Below are 16272 nucleotides of genomic sequence, written 5' to 3' on the forward strand. Positions count from 1 at the left end.
GGTCAGCTTGGCGTCACTAAAGGGGACAAACCGAGGCACCGTCTCACAGTTGGAGACCCTATGCCATCCTTTATTCACTGATCATAGGGCAAAGGTAGAGGTATTCTGCGACAATGCGTCGCTTGAATCCAGTTCTTGAGGCCAGCGACCTTGACTGCTACGCACGTAGCTAGGAGGACCTGCTCTGGTCCTTTCCAACACGGCGCCAAACTCTTCTTCCCCTGAAAATTCTTCACCAAGAAAAAGTCCTCAGGCTGAATGTCTCTGGTGTGGCTGGCAGCGTTTCCCGGACCTGTTGGTGAAAAGGACCTAGACTTTCAGTTAACTGGGCAAGATAGTCAATTAACAATGGATACTCAATATTGGAGAACTGCCGGGGACGTGGGACGCCCCAGACATTCGCTGGGTGTCCAAACACAACCTCGTACAGTGACAATCCGGTCCTAGAATGTGCTGTCACTCGTTGATAAAAGAGCTAACGGTAAAGCATCTACCCACTGTAACCCTCTGGTCTCCTGAATTTTTGCTAATTTAAGTTTGAGAGTATCATTGTACTTCTCAACCAAGCCTGCTGACTGTGGATGATTGGCAGCATGAAACTTCTGCTTAATACATAAATCATCACAAATCGATTGAATACCTTTTGCATTAAAATGACTTCCGTTATCACTCCAGATCACACGGGGCAAGCCGAAATGAGGAAAGAACTCCTTCAGGAGTACCTTTGCAGTCGTAAGGGCTGTATTGTCTTTAGTGGGATAAGCCTCACACCATTTACTAAATGCACAGAGAACCACCAAAGCATACTTCAAATGATTACATCTTTCTAATTCTATATACTCCATCTAAAAGACCTCAAAAGGGAAAGTGGGTGGTGTAAAATTACCAGGCGGTGTGGGGGTACGCTTTCCAGGATTGTGCATCATGCACACCATACAGTGCTTCACTAAGTATGCTTTTCATTTTAGACCGGGTCGTTTCTTTAGCTGCCTGATCCACAAAAGTATTTCCCCTTCCTACATTGTCAGTGACTTTTTGATGGACGCTACACTTCACTATAGCCAATTTCTTAGGCATGTCAAAGCAGACAAAAGCTGCTATATTAGGTCCCCATGCTGAATCTTGGTGCTATGTGAAGTAAGAAACCCTCTCTCAGCCAAGAGTTGCCCAAAATTGTGCATGACCTGGAAGGCATACTGGCTGTCAGTATAAATATTGACAACCAGTCCCTCACTCAATTCGCAAGCTCGTAGAAGGGCAACAAGCTCAGAAGCTTGAGCCGACTGATAGGGAACTTGTGATGTCTCTACTACTGTACGCAACATAGTAATAGCATAAGCAGCCGTCGTAGAGCCATCTGATCATTTAAAACAAGAGCTATCAACATATAATTCCCCTTCTGAAAGCAGTACTGAGTGGCTGGGGCTGGGGACTTGGGTCATATCTCGGGCCAACATCCATAGGGCTTTGCTTTAAACGGAGGTATCACTGGGTCATCAATAGACTGTGGTCTAGTTGCAGGCTGTGATGTTAACCATGCTAACAGATGCTCAGACACACCTCTGTTGGTTAACAACAACCCAGCAAATGTTGATGAATAGGAATCACCTGCCCCAGATGTACAATAGTCAAGCAGCCATCCATGAACCGTTTTATGGTGTACTATTGAGTCCTATACATTCTGCCCTAGTCTGAACGCAAGATAGATGTTTCCTGATTCCTGACTGGATTGAATCGAGCTGTACTTGATCTGGCAGCACGTGCAGTAATCAACAACCCGTTGGCTGGTACAGGAGATATTCAGATTGATTCTGCGCACCACCATGTTGACCACTCATACATTAGACAGCCTCCCACCCAGTCTCGATAATGCCTATGAGCTTGTACTCACACACAAGCGACTGTATCTGTCTCGGCAATCTAGAGTGACTGGAGACACCCGCAATTCATGTGGCAATATTTTTGGTGTACATTGTTAAAACACAACAGTGACCTAGCTGAACATATGGCCACAAAATTCTTTGTCCCTGCTTGCAAGGAATTGTTGATTCGTAGTACAGTGGTGACGCATCGCCTGCTGGTACACCAATAACATTTAGTGCATAGTGTCCAAAAGGATTCTATACCAGATAGATCCACGATGCTTAACATTCTTATGCAAAATAGAGTGCTGTAGCTGGTCAGGGGGAGGTGTCCCTAGGTAGCCTGCTTAGCGCTGGAATTGGTGAAATAATTAAAAAAACGTTGATTGTGTATACATGTTTACCACTTTGTCAAATGTGTACATTGCAGGACAGCTGCAACAACACATATGTCTTTTTCATGCCAAGCCAACTGCACAAGTCAAGTGTCACCCTCTTTTAGATTGTGCCTTGGGGGCTCGTCTGGGCTGTCCCCTTTCCCCCTTCTCTTTGCCCTGACAATGTAGACACTAGCCCACACATTTTTCGGGGATGTTAATCATGGTGAGCTCCACTGGGCTTGTGGTACATGTAGTATGCATTGATGCAGACAACTTGTTGCTCTATATTCAGTCTATCTGCAGGGATATTCCAGATATTTCTGAGAGACAATCCGATTTGCAGGGTGTGTTGAGTTTGTGTGTTAACTGGGCCAAGTGTTGTGTTTTTGCGCTCTGTGTTGATTATCGTCCACAAGAGGTGATGGTGGATGAGCAGAGGGTGATGCTTGCGCTTCATGTTTTTTGGTTCTTAGGGATCTGTAAATGTGATGATGCAAAGTATCTCATTGTGTGAATTTTAGCAGGGCATATCCTCATTACGTCCACAGATTCTTTTTTTAATCACTCTTCCAGTTACAAACCAAGGCTGTATTTCACTTTATGAGAAGATGATGATCCTCTGCATGTTGTGTTTTTGCCATCACCTAACCTCCACCTCCAGGGAGTTTGACACCAGGCTGCGAGGGTTGATCTGCAATAGTGGCATGATAAGTGTGGCTCTGTGGTTACTGAGTGACATGATACCGTACCGTTCATTTCCATACAAGCATTGTTTGGAAGGACTGACAGCATGGAGAGGCACAGGATTAAGCTCAGTGGCGGACCTAATCAGGGTCTAGGAGCACATTACATTTGTTCAGTTGCAGGAAGATCCTGACATTGCAGGGGTCCTTTTCTTGGCACATGGCACACTGATGGCTTTTATGGGACACATGTGTGATTCAGCTCATCGGCCTCTGACCCACGCCCTGCACATCAATGGTGGAGATCGGAGACTGGTGATCTTATTTATTGATTGATGTGTTTGAACACATGAAGAATGGCCCACTGTCACCTGCTCGCTAGCTTTTGGACACCGAGTCCTCAGCGGGAAAGAAGTGAGAATAGACTGTACACTACTGCTGTACAATATTGCATAATACCAAACTCCAGTCCATTCAAATAGACATCTGGCACAGGGCATGTCTTAGCTCAACTCTCCGACCAAGAAGGTTTGTGGCCTGCCCTCTGTGCACACAATGTAATGCACCTATTTTGGATTTGATACATATGTTCTGGAAATGGCTGTATGCTGCAAACCTGTGTTGTGGAGTCACAGATGTACCTGGCCCAGTTGGGGGTTGGTTCAACCTCCTTCCATTGGAGGGGATCCAGAGATGGCTATTCCTGCAGATGATGGGGCAGATTTATGTTTCCTGGCGCATCCCTGCAAATCAGCAGGGATGCGCCAGGAAAGATGCATTACACAAGTTTGCCCTTGCGCCACCATAGATGTGCTGCATTTACAATGCAGCGCATCGTAGCGCAAGGATAAACAGATGTGTGATGCATCTGATGGCATAAGGGAGGCGCATTGCTGGAGTCGTGTCGCAAGCACAACGCAATTCCAGCAATGCTCAGGGGCTGCCCATACCTAACATGCTGCGTTATGCCTTATGCCTGCTTCAAGCAGGCGGAGGGTTTTGACGTAGCAGCGTCGGAAAAGTGACTCAGTGAAATCTTGTAGATTTCACCGCGTCACTTTTCCGAGGTTTTTTCCGACGGAACGCCCACCCTGCATATATTAAACCTGACACAGGTTTAATTTAGCGCAGGGCTTTACAATGTGACGCATCTCCCTAGATGCATCACGTTGTAAATAAGGCGCAACATGGCGCATGGATTACGCCGCCACTGCATCACAGAAGTGACGCAACAGCGGCGTAAATGTCTCGCAAGGGGCTTGTAAATCTGCCCCGATGTTTTTAAAGTTTTCCGATGGAAGGATTGATTTGTAAATGCTCATCACACTTGAGGCCCTTTGCATGCCTTGTTAGGCCACTGCAGTCCCAACACTGCAACACTTGTGCGCTGCAAGGGAGCACAGGGAGTGAGTTGTGTGCCTCCACAAGATTGCAATAGCTAAACTGTAGGTCAATTTGTTACAAGAAGAACCGCTGGATAGTTGTAGGACTTTATAGGGTGAGGGTCACAGCCACATGGTCATGCACATATCAGAGGTGGTCCAGACCAGGCTAGATGTGGCAGCTGCTCTGTCATGTGAGGCTGACTGTCTGCATGACATTTTCTCCTTTGTTTACGTTCATGGTTGTCTTTTAGAGTTCACATATGCTACAATGTCAACTGTTGACAATGGCTATTGTCCTGGAAGCCCGAGTCTCACCCCCATGTGTGGCCTGTGAGGAATGTGTGTGCTGACAATCTAAATGCACATGATCCCTCTGTGCTCTTCTATCTTATTATGGTTATGGGGTTGTTCAATATTGTACAATATGCTTCTCTTGTGGTATTCTTGACTCATTGATGAATGCTTGTTATGCCCATCTGACCAGATCTGCATTGCCTGCTCAATGAAAGATGATTTACATCCATCTGAATTTGTACCCAGGACATCATAGTTAGATGATAGTAAGGTTTTTGTTTGGATGTTGAAATGTCTTTTGACTTGTGTGCAGACATTCATTGTGCCATATGCCATCAAACACATTTCCCTATCCCTGTCTTTTGTATGTGAGACATTGTCTTAGTTTGGAGATGTGTGTCTTCCTTCTCCAAGGTGTTGGATGATGAACCATCCTTTGTGTACCTGCAGATTTGAGGCCTGCCCTGTGTGGGCTGTTATCACTCTGTCTCTTTTTGAGTGCTGTGACTCCAAGTGGTACATTTTGATACCATTTTCTGACTGTACAGGTAGGTATCCTATCTCATGCCCTGCTGGCTGGCCTCAGTGAACAGTGGTAGAGGAATGGCACGGGTCCACCAGGGGCATGTAAAGCTGGCCTGGCAAAGCATAGGGGGCCCTTAGATAGTTGTGCCCCAATGTATTGTGCGGTGTGCGTGCTATCAGACCTGCATGCATGCTAGGTATTTTATGTAAGGGATTCATCTGTCTGAGTCCTGCCCTGGATCTGTGCTGGATCCTTCACATGCTGTTTTTTCCTGACACACACATCCAACATCCCATTCTGTTTGTGACTCCCTCTGATGACCTGCGGTGAGGCTGAGCTAATGGTGGACTTAGGCTTTGGTGGATTCCTGTCAGACATTGCTGTACTCATCAGGACACAGGATATGGGACTGCGGGATTGGGCTGATGGAGGACTGGCAGGACAGGTCAGACTGTAGTAGTCAATTTGTTGTTTAGAGACATGTATTGAGCTGTCAACAATTGGTGCATTAGGTAAAGTGAGGTGTGAGATACTAAACAAGTGAGGCCTAGGTTTTCCATCTGATTGGGTGGATGTATTGTATTGCTACAGTAGGTCAGCCATTTAATTTGACTACATTTTCCTGTGTGGTTCATACACATTGTTGATTAATTGCAAGCTATACAGAGTAGATAATGTGCTTCTTGCTATGGTGTTTGGGAAATGGCAAGGTAATTAGGATAAATCATGTCACTTTGTGCAATGTGACTTCCTATGACATGGGATGTTGTGGTCTTTGTATGCGTTTCAGATCTTTGGATTTTGCATGGGGAAATTATACATGTAGGAGCGGTCATGGTACCAGCGCATATGTTTCTGTGGCCATACTTTTATGAGTGCACTGGAGTTCTGTTGCCCTGCGAAGCTTTGTTGTGTGCTGTGATGCGGTGGCATATTAATGCATTCATTTAGTTATACATGTATATATTTGACTATGGGCATTCCTGTTCCAACGTAAACTGTGTGTTTCTCCCATGATTTGGCGGTCTGATTGTACGTACCTGATGATGACATTCCCTCCTTTCCCATACACAGCATGCAACAGAACACTTTCTACTGTATTGACTTTCGCTGGGTAGTTACGTTAACCTGTAGGGGTGCACAACATCGGTCGCAGGAAGCGTGTTGTAAAGAAATTCGGGGTTGAAATACTCCCCTTCTGCCTACTCTGACGAGGTAGTTGGCCCGACAGATTCGGCGCGTCGGAAATACGCATCATAATGAGGCGGGCGGTTTTGGACTCAGAAGTGCCTCCGAAAGGCTCCATTCGGCATTTCCAATGGCTTCCTGGTTGGAATATCCAATAGGATTCGGAGGAACCGAGTCAGTTGGTAAGCAATGGGCTTTGGGCATCATAATGCGTCAGTTGGTACAACTGCATCCGAGAACATGTCGGTCGGATGGTTCACCTGCGACAGGCCCTCGGATACCCTTCTGCCTGACATTGAAATTGGCCCCCTAGTAAGAGTGTTTTTTTAGGGAATGGAGTTTCATTTGAACTATGAGACTATGATTAGGAATTAACACATAAACCTTGGAATTAGGATTTTGAAAGAGAAGAAAGGAATTGTGAACAAGATGCGAACAAGGCATAATAGATGGGGTTCCTCAGCTATGAAGTTATGTGATATGTGTGTGGAGTCACAATTATATAGTTGATAGAAATGTTATGTTGGATCAATACTCTATGTTTAAAGGTACATATCACATTTGCAGTAAAACAGCTTACTATTTTAACATTCCAATTAACTGAGTAGGTTATTGTTAGCTAGCTTTGGTATTCCCTAAGATCTACCAAGTAAATAAGTTGAATGAAATGAATTATAAAATAGTGAATTGTGGAGTACGTCAGGCTATTCTGGATGAGTTTGGTAAGTTGATTCCTCCGAGTGGCTTTAAAATGATGTTAAGATTAAACAGTTGCCTACTTTGGTAGAATGTTTGGCTGCTAACACTGCAGGAGCATTAACTAAAATGAATGAAAAAAATGTTTGCCATTTGTGCAAAGGTGATTCATATTAGGCGTGCTTTAGATTTACTTTTGGCAAAAGAAGGTGGTGTGTGTCATGTGATTAAGGTACAGCTATGCTGTCTGTATGTGCCAGATAACAGCATAAGCATTGAAAATATAACTATCCTTTCAAGCATAATTTATTCTTTTTAGAAACTGCTGAGTGGAGTACAGTTGGTGAATGTTTAGGTGAAATTGGTAAAGGGTTTAGTAAAATGGGTGAATGGATTTGTGAGATAACAATGCGGAGTGAACTATTATAATGTAGGATAGAGTAATTATCAGAAGAGGGATTATAGAAGTATTTTTTCTCATTAGAAAAAAATAGCCTAATTTAGACATGGTTTAGTCAGCCAGACTAGGCCTCAAACTGCTTGCAATGACACCTATCCATATATAATTTAAGAAATTTGCACTTTTATTTTATAAAACCAACCCTATTCCCATACATTTTTCTGTGTGCTTTTCAATTTCAGAAAAATCAATCAGAGAAATAGAAGTTTAACCCATGGCACCTCTATTAATACATTGTGTTTATGTGTGTTCCACACAAGGAAGTCATGCTCATTACATTCCTGTCTTGGTAAATTTCAAGGCCCTTTTATCGAGTCTTTTCTAGAAGCATTCATTAGCTGAACTCTCTATTGCACTTCTACATTACAGAAATGTCATGTCATTCCCTTCATTCCCTATGCACACATCATTTGTTAATATGAAGTAAGATAGGTGTATCTCATTGAATGTATCTAATGTATTTGAATGTTTATTGGTCTGTGTCTTGTAGCACTGCTAGTACAACCTTGTCAGGCCTTTAGAAGTAACTAAATGCGTGGCTTCTCTGACTAAACCCCTATATAAATCATAATGTTTGGGGATATGTTCGAACTTTACTGATCTTTTACACTGAGCAGACTCTTCATCGGTTTATTTAATTTCTACTATTGGCCTTATTATGACTACGGCGGACCATCGGACTGCCGTAGCTGTGGCGGCGTTGCAGGCACTGCCGCACCGGCAGTCTGACCGCCGTTTACGACTTGGGTATTTGGACCGCATTGGCAACACCACTAGTGATGTACCGGTCTTGAGTCTGCAATATGCTTGGCGGGGCTGCTGTGTCCCACCCAGCATATTACTAGTTTAATCTCTGCCACAGTTTTCATGGTGGTTGTTTTTCCACCACCGTGTAAGTCAGCCGCCGCTGGACCACTCGTCCTGGATTGCAGTTGGAATCCTGGGGGTGGTCTAATTATGGCTTCGGCAATGCAGAAGTGGGATGCTGGCATAGTAGCCTGCTCCCGGACCACCAAAGTCATAATACGACTTTTCTGACTTTCGAAATGTGTAGACTTTGCACTAGTCTAGTATTTAATCATACTTAAGACTTTTCTTGGCTTTTGTTTTAGAGGTAGACTCTATATCATGTCCTCTTGCTGAATTACACTTGCTTTTGACTGATTACTTGCTTTGGAGGTTGCCCTTATGTTGATTCTCTTGCACATTTCCATTATTACTTTCTGTTGAGATTTGAATTGCTAATTCCCTCACTAACTACCGTTTGCCTTGTGCATGATCTTAAGCTTGAATAAACCTTAATTGTTTTTGACTTTTAATATTGTCATGCATACTTTATTTGGTTTAGTTTGGACTCAGTCTGAAGAAGACTCATAATGTTTTACAAAGACTCAGATAGTCTTAATCCTACATCTTAAACCTCTTAATTATTTAATAAGAGAGTCTACAACCTCAATTAGGCACTGCTTTTGGCTATAGGAGTGGTCTCTCACTCTAGGCAAGTTTTCTTTAGCATGCTGCTAAAGTTCCTCTTTGGTCATGGAGAAGATTGGACTGTAATCCAGCTATATTGCAACATACAAATCTAGCAGATACATGAAGATGTCATAAATTAAATGGTGAAAAGTTGTGGGGTCATTCCAGAGGCCAAATGGCATTGCTGAATATTCATATAGGCCATAGCGAGTGTTAAAGGCTTTCTTTCATTTGCTAACTTCACGATGCATGCTAGATTATATGCAACCGAAAGATCCAACATTGTATAGATCTAATGGCACCTTTCTCTGATGTTGAAAATGGTGCACTGCATCACTCCTACACATTTGTTTCATCTTGTAACTACTTTTAGATTTTAGATTTTGAGACTCTTCTACAGTAAAATAAGTTTTTATAAAAAGATCATCATTGTAAAGCACACATTCCTTCATCCGTAGATCCAGCTCCTTTTAGCTAAATATTAGTTTTCCTTTGCTGGCACCAACACATTTTCAGATGGTTCTCTAGACTCATTTAAAAAATTGCAAAGTAGACCTCCCAAAACAATCTTGAACTTTGTTGCCTCCTTTCCTCTGTATTACAAAGGCCTGAACTGAGCATGTATTAAATCACTTCCTCAATTTCACATCATCAGGCTATAACCAAATGCAACTTTCACAATTTGTGATTCCAAAGTACTCAATTTCAAGTTACTGAATCTGTATAAGGAATTCGCAAAATTGCGAATGCACATTTTACCTATCCACAAATTGAGGAAGTGCCGCTTTGATTACCATTTCTCAAATTGTGATTTAATTAACAGCATCATTTATCATTCAATAATCTTGTTCTTCACACATGTGGCCCAAATATCTTCTGACTATGGCGCTCAGATTTCATAATATTTTCCTGTTGGGGAGTTTTTCTTGGGCACCTTGTAGTTCTTAGCCTTTCCATTTAACACATTCATTTTTTCTCAGTGTTCTGTATTAGTGTGGCGTGTTGCTTGTGAGGAGGAGTGCACATAGGACAAAGCAAGCATGGCACCTCACTGTAAGAGGAAAGGGGACCACACACACACCAATGGAGGTTTGAGCTCTAATGTACACATCTTGAGGTGAAAGTTTCCAAAGCCAGTATCAATTCTTGTAGAAACAGCACGCTTTTTAGAATACATAATTTAGTGACTTTGTTGTGAGGCCTTCTTGGGCCCACTTTGGTTCTCCATTTTAGTTTTATATTTTACATGTTTAGCAGACATCACTTTAGCAATGCTATTTTTACTACGTAATCAGTAGACTCCGTTCAAGGCTAGGAACAAAGAACAACATATACCAGTGCTTAAATTGCCCGTTCTGAGACAGCTTTTAACATACAGACATATCATTGCATCAGAACTGCATTTTAAACACAGAAGGGCAGATTTACAATGAAAGTGACTCAGTGTGTGCTCCAAGCCATTTGGCTGCACCGCACTGAGTCACTTTCAAAGCAAAGGGATGCAACATATTTACAACAATATGTTGCATCTCTGTGCTTCCCTCTGCATTGGTGCACAAACTGCTGCCATGCGCTTGCGCAGGCACCCTTGCACCATAGTGGTAGGATGCCTGCGTCATGGGGAGATTGCATTAGAACACATAGAAGTTGAAAAACTGCATTGTTTCAATGATTGTTTATTTGCAGGAAAGGAACCCTTACTGAAAACACAATCATTAGAGGTGATTTCCCCTTTCTATGTGTGCTGCAGAATGCAGCGTGCATAGAAACAGGAAATAAAACAAATACATTTCTCCTTGTTACACCTCCCTACGCCTCCCCTGGGGGGCGTAGCATTCACGCGCATTTCCAGATTTACAACTCCTCTTAAATCTGGAAATGTGTCAGGTTTCATGGGTGTTGCGTGTAAAGGGGCCATATTTACAAGAACAGAAAAAGTCACACAGGGTGGCTTTTCCTTTCCTGGTAAATATGGAGCAGTAAAATGTGCCATCGTACGTCACAAAAAGTAATGCAATGCTGGCGCAAGGGGCTTGTAAATCTGCCCCAGAGTTTTATATTGTATAAACACTGCACTGCCCTTTGACGTGTCAGAGGAGCACACCTGTCACAACTGTCTTTAAACAAATGCTTTGTTAGACATGCAGCTCTGCTGACATTGATCTTGCATTCTGCAGAGGACTGCCAATCCCTTTTCAGACTAATTTCTTGGCCAAGTTATCCAGTTACGGGGGCTCGGGCTAACTGAAGAGATCGGGCTGAGAGTACACCCAGTATGCTCTCAGAATAGGGGAAGTGATAGGAGGGAATTTATAGAAATCAGATTGCCATTGCTGAATTGTTTATTCTTTCACCATGTTCACAGTGCTAGTTACATTTTGTTTTACCTGCCTGATAGTAACAGCTCATTCTTTCTATGCAAGATTATGATTGTTTCAATAAATGTATTGAAAACTTTATTTGTATCTATCTCGAGTTTACAATGGGCATGCATTAGTAAACAATGAAAGGGGTAAGATCTGTTTCCACGATTCCCTAGGGATCAGAATGTCATGATCAAGGTTGTCAAATGCTTCTGCCACCCCAAGACGGTTAGGGGTTCAGGTGAGCCACTGTGAGGCACTTTGAGCTAGCTAGGAATTTGACCGACAGTCTCTGTTGATATTGAGTGACTCAGTCCCTACATTCTGAAGTTCTGTCAACATAATATGCAGTCCTACCTTTTCTAGTCGGAACTGTATAACAACATTGTCATACTAATATGTTCTATAGCCTAGACTGTCAAAAAGGAGTGTCAAAAAGACTTTGTGTACAGTTTAAAAAATCCTTGGAGACAACACAGAATCTTTAGGTCACTATATTTGACAGTTAGTGTCTGATCTAGAGGATTTCATTTATTCGCTCTGCAGTCTACCTATGAGATACAAAGTCACCTATTGAATGGTCAATACCCATTTAAAAGAAGTGTCTAATGATGGACCTTGTCAAAAGTGACTGACAGATCAAGAGGGCCAAGAAGGCATAACATTCCACTGCTAGGGTCTGATATAGCATCATTAACCACCTGGATGTTTTGGTAGATTAGAGCTCCACTTGTAGCTATACTGACATCTTTAATAGTTTCAGGAGATGAAGGAAAGTAATTGAGAGATAATTTCCTAAGTCACCTGGCTCTTGCTTGGCTTTCATCAAGAAGGGTAATATTTGACCCGTTTATAGGACTGAGTGGGAGGGGCTTTTTACTAATTATGAATTTACTATGTAGGGAGTGTGTGCCACTTTCAGAAGCAAATATGGGAACTGTCTCTCCAACATAACAACACTACCATTGTCAAACAGTAATACGTAGGTGAAAGCACACAAAACAGTTTTGCACAGTTGTGCACCCACAGTGTTTGACAATGGTCAACATGCCCCTTTCCCTGGACAAATGCCCCATAGATATGTATACAGGTCAGCAGTTGTTGCAGAGCCGTAGCACACTTTATTGTGATACGCACCCATCTAAACTTCAGTTAATGATGACCAGGATAAGCAAAGAATATTAATTGCTGCACACACAAAACAAAAGAAAAAAATCAATGTTCAGAAACAAAATAAGTACTTTTCAAATTGGGGGAGTGTGCTGTCAGCTAACAAGGGAACCAGGCATGTGCTGCATGCTAACATTTTCCGCTAGGAGAGAGAACCCTTGTTCCACTCACTAAATGTTAAGAGCACTGTCAACATCAGGGCCCGTATTGAATATCAGGTGCACCGTTCATGTTTGCACCAAGGCGTACCTATAAACATAAACAGTGAACCAGATTAGAATGAATGTGCTGCCCTTAGGACAGCCATTAACTTGGGGCTGCCCTTTTAATCAGTCGCTCCACTTTGAAGAGGCAACAGAGATCCCCTTACAGGCATATGTAGTGAATGACTGCACCCCCTTGCAGGGGGATGTCTGAGGGTCCATGGGACTCCATTTGTCTCCTTCAGAGGGCTACCCCCAGGGGGTGCATTCGCAGGGCACCACCTTTTTGTGGAGAATTGTCAGTGTGCCTTCAGAGGGCTTCTTTGCTTTTGCACCCATATCCATAATATGTGCGGGCTCAAAGGGAAAGCAATTCCCTCATTTACATGAGGCAACATTCCCATGAAAATGAGGGAATGCCTTCTGAAAATAACACTGGGCTACATATGCTCCAGCACTATCAGCATTGCAGAAGATGCTGCATAATCATCTGTGGCCCCTGCTATAATACCAAAGTGACCTGGGGGCACACAAAGCTGGCATACTTCCCTATTGTGCCCCAGGGAACTTGTGCAATACTGCCCCAGGTGGAGAATCCTTTTCCTGTAATGGTATTGGATGTCAGCCTGTGGAAATAGAATCTACCCCATTGTGAAAGGGCCCCTTTTTTTATTGTCTAGCTTGACAGCACAACTGTTGCTAGTTAATTATGTGAGAATCACCAGGAGATGGACTTTGATTCTGCACACATGAGTAAATATTGTGTTTGGGCAAGAGTTGTGTGCTGCCACAGAATAAACTTGCCATCCAGTAGATCTGATCATTTTTTTCATTTATGCACCTGCCTGAGCTTGTCCCTTTAGGATCGCACATGACATTGTAATGCAATTTAAATGCCCGATTCACAAAGGTTAACTTACACTTTTCTGTTAGTTTACTACTTTTTGGTATTCACAAAGGTAAACTTAGACCAAAAGTCTAACTTTACTACTTTTCAGTAGTCAGAAAGGTAAACTTAGAACAAAAGTATAACTTTACTAGTAGTAACTTGCGTTTGTGAATACTGAAAAGTACTAAAATTAGGCTTTTGATTTAGGTTTACCTTTGTCAATACCGAAAAGTAGTAAAGTTAGACTTTTCATCTAGGTTTACATTTGTGGAACCAAAAAGTACCAAATTTACACAAAAGTGTAAGTTTACCTTTGTGAATAGAGCTACTAGTGTCTTATGGCCCGATTCACAAAGATAAACATAGTCGTTTGGTCTAAACTTTTACCAAATGTCTAAGTTTATGACTTTGGGAATTCACAAAGAGCATTTACGAGTACTATCTGTATTTCTGCACTCGGGGCAGAGTGTGGACATAAAGATAGGACAGTCATTAACCTACATGACTTGAAGGTGGGATACAGGAAAAAACACAAGCCGTGGGGCAGAGGAAGGAGAGATAAGATGTGCAGTAGTTGAAGGTTAGGGAAGGAGCAAGGTGCAAGCTACGTGATTGATGAAAAACATTTAAAAAGAGATGGCTAAGATTATACAAAAGTAATCAAGAGGAAAGAGAGGTATAACATCAGAAATTAACTGAGAGTTAATTAGTTAAAAGAATCCCAAAATTAGTTCAAATAAAGCTTCAACAGGTGTGTTTTTACCTTTTAGTATTTGATTTGATTTGATATTTATAAAGCTCAGCAATTACCCACAGGCATATAGGTGCTAATGAAGCAACATTGCTGTACGTCTGATGTCAACTGCAAGAGCTCCAAACAAAGAAGGCTGCTCCAGGAAAAGACTGAGTAGTGCTGCTGGTAAAGAAATGTCAGGGGAGTTGCTTGGGTTATGTTTAGGGTCTGGCACCCTCATATAAATCCAATCTTTCCTTGATAATTAGGTCTGGGGTCCTAAGTCGGCTCTGCTATGTCTGTGTCAGTTTTTCTTGTTGTCCTTATTTCACTGAGAGGTTTAGGGGAGAGGAGTTGGCCTAACGGCTAGTTCGGTCGACCTCGAATCTGGGGAACTGGGTTTGAGTCTCGGCAATGACGCTGAAGATCCTGTGATTCGGGGCAAATGACTTAATCTCCCCGTGCCTAGCAAAAAAAAAAAAAGCATCCTCATGTAATGGAACTGGTGCTATGTAAGACACACTGATACCCGATTCGGGTCAAGTTTGCTGTTGTAAATACTTATCTGTTTGTTATGGTAGCCCTTCCTTTGTGTCCTTTCCCCTCATATCATTCTAGAAGCCTTAAGGTGTTCTCAGAGTGTTATCCATTCAGGTGTATTCTATGCTTGGCAGTTATGTGTCTGGCCAGCTGGAGGGAGGTTGCTGTTTGCTGTTATCTGAATAAATCCACACCTGCTTACCTGTAAACGACCATCGTGTCCTAGACGTCATTGCTTACATCATTTGGCGACGATCTTAGTAGGTGGCTGGATCCTGACTCAGAAGTGTTTACAGCTTGGTTCAGATTATCGTAGAAGCAGCAATTTCTTTTCAAAAGCGGATCCAGCGTGCAGCGAGACCTTTTGGTTGCCTCGCAAGATGTTCCTGTAAATTTAAGCGTTTTGTTGGTTTCGCTTGTGGCCAAGAAGCGCTGTGCTTACGTCATCGGGAGAAAGCTGTTTTCCATGCATGCGCAGAAGGATAAAGTTGCCTGGATACTGTGGCGTCAACACCGTCTCTCTACGTAGAGACGTAACCACTTCGGCGTTCGCGCGAAGAATTGAGTCAGCGGAAGGTTGCCTGGATACCGAGAGGTAAACACTCAGCGCTCATACTGTGGCGTCAACACCGTCTCTGTACGTAGAGACGTAACCATTTCAGTGTTCGCGCGAAGAATTGGGTCAGCGGAAGGTTGCCTGGATACCGAGAGGTAAACACTTAGCGCTCATCTAATAACGTAACGCTTGTGTAGAAAAGCGGAAGGAATCGGTACTATATGCTGAAACAATAAGGTACGCATCAAGGCGCCCTAAGCGTATTCTCTACACAAGAACAACAGAAATAACGCGAGTAAGTGCATCGTGTGGCATCATTGCAGCCTATAATTAAAAAAAAAAAAAACTCATAGGTAATCATTAACGGGGTGAATTGGAAGAGTAACAAGTGGTTCATACTTTTAAGTGCTCTTTATTGTGTCATCTGACTGTTAGTTTGGAAAAAGAAATAACTAATTAATAATAGTAATTAGTAAACATGGCACAGCAAGTCACTGTTGCACTCCCACCACCCTTCTTAAAGGAACCTGGCCCACCCGAAATTCCGTGGGAAGATTGGATAGTTATGTTCGACAACTATCTGGATGCAATGGATGGCCAAGAATTTCCTGCTAAGAGGAAAAAAGCTTTATTGTTAAGTGCTTTAGGGAAAGAAGCACAGAGAATTTTTAAGTACCTACCTCAAGCATTACAAGCTAGCGGTCAAGCATCACCAGATGTTTACAAAGATGCAATGACCAGACTTGAGATTAGATTTTCAAAGGAGGAAAACTTGGTTATGAATAGGTACAAATTCTATAAAAACAAACAACGTGTTGAAGAATCTATTGATGACTTTGTGTCTCGTTTAAGAGAGTTATCTGTCAAG

Source organism: Triturus cristatus, chromosome 6 (genome assembly GCF_964204655.1).
Source record: "Triturus cristatus chromosome 6, aTriCri1.1, whole genome shotgun sequence".
Taxonomy (NCBI): domain Eukaryota; kingdom Metazoa; phylum Chordata; class Amphibia; order Caudata; family Salamandridae; genus Triturus; species Triturus cristatus.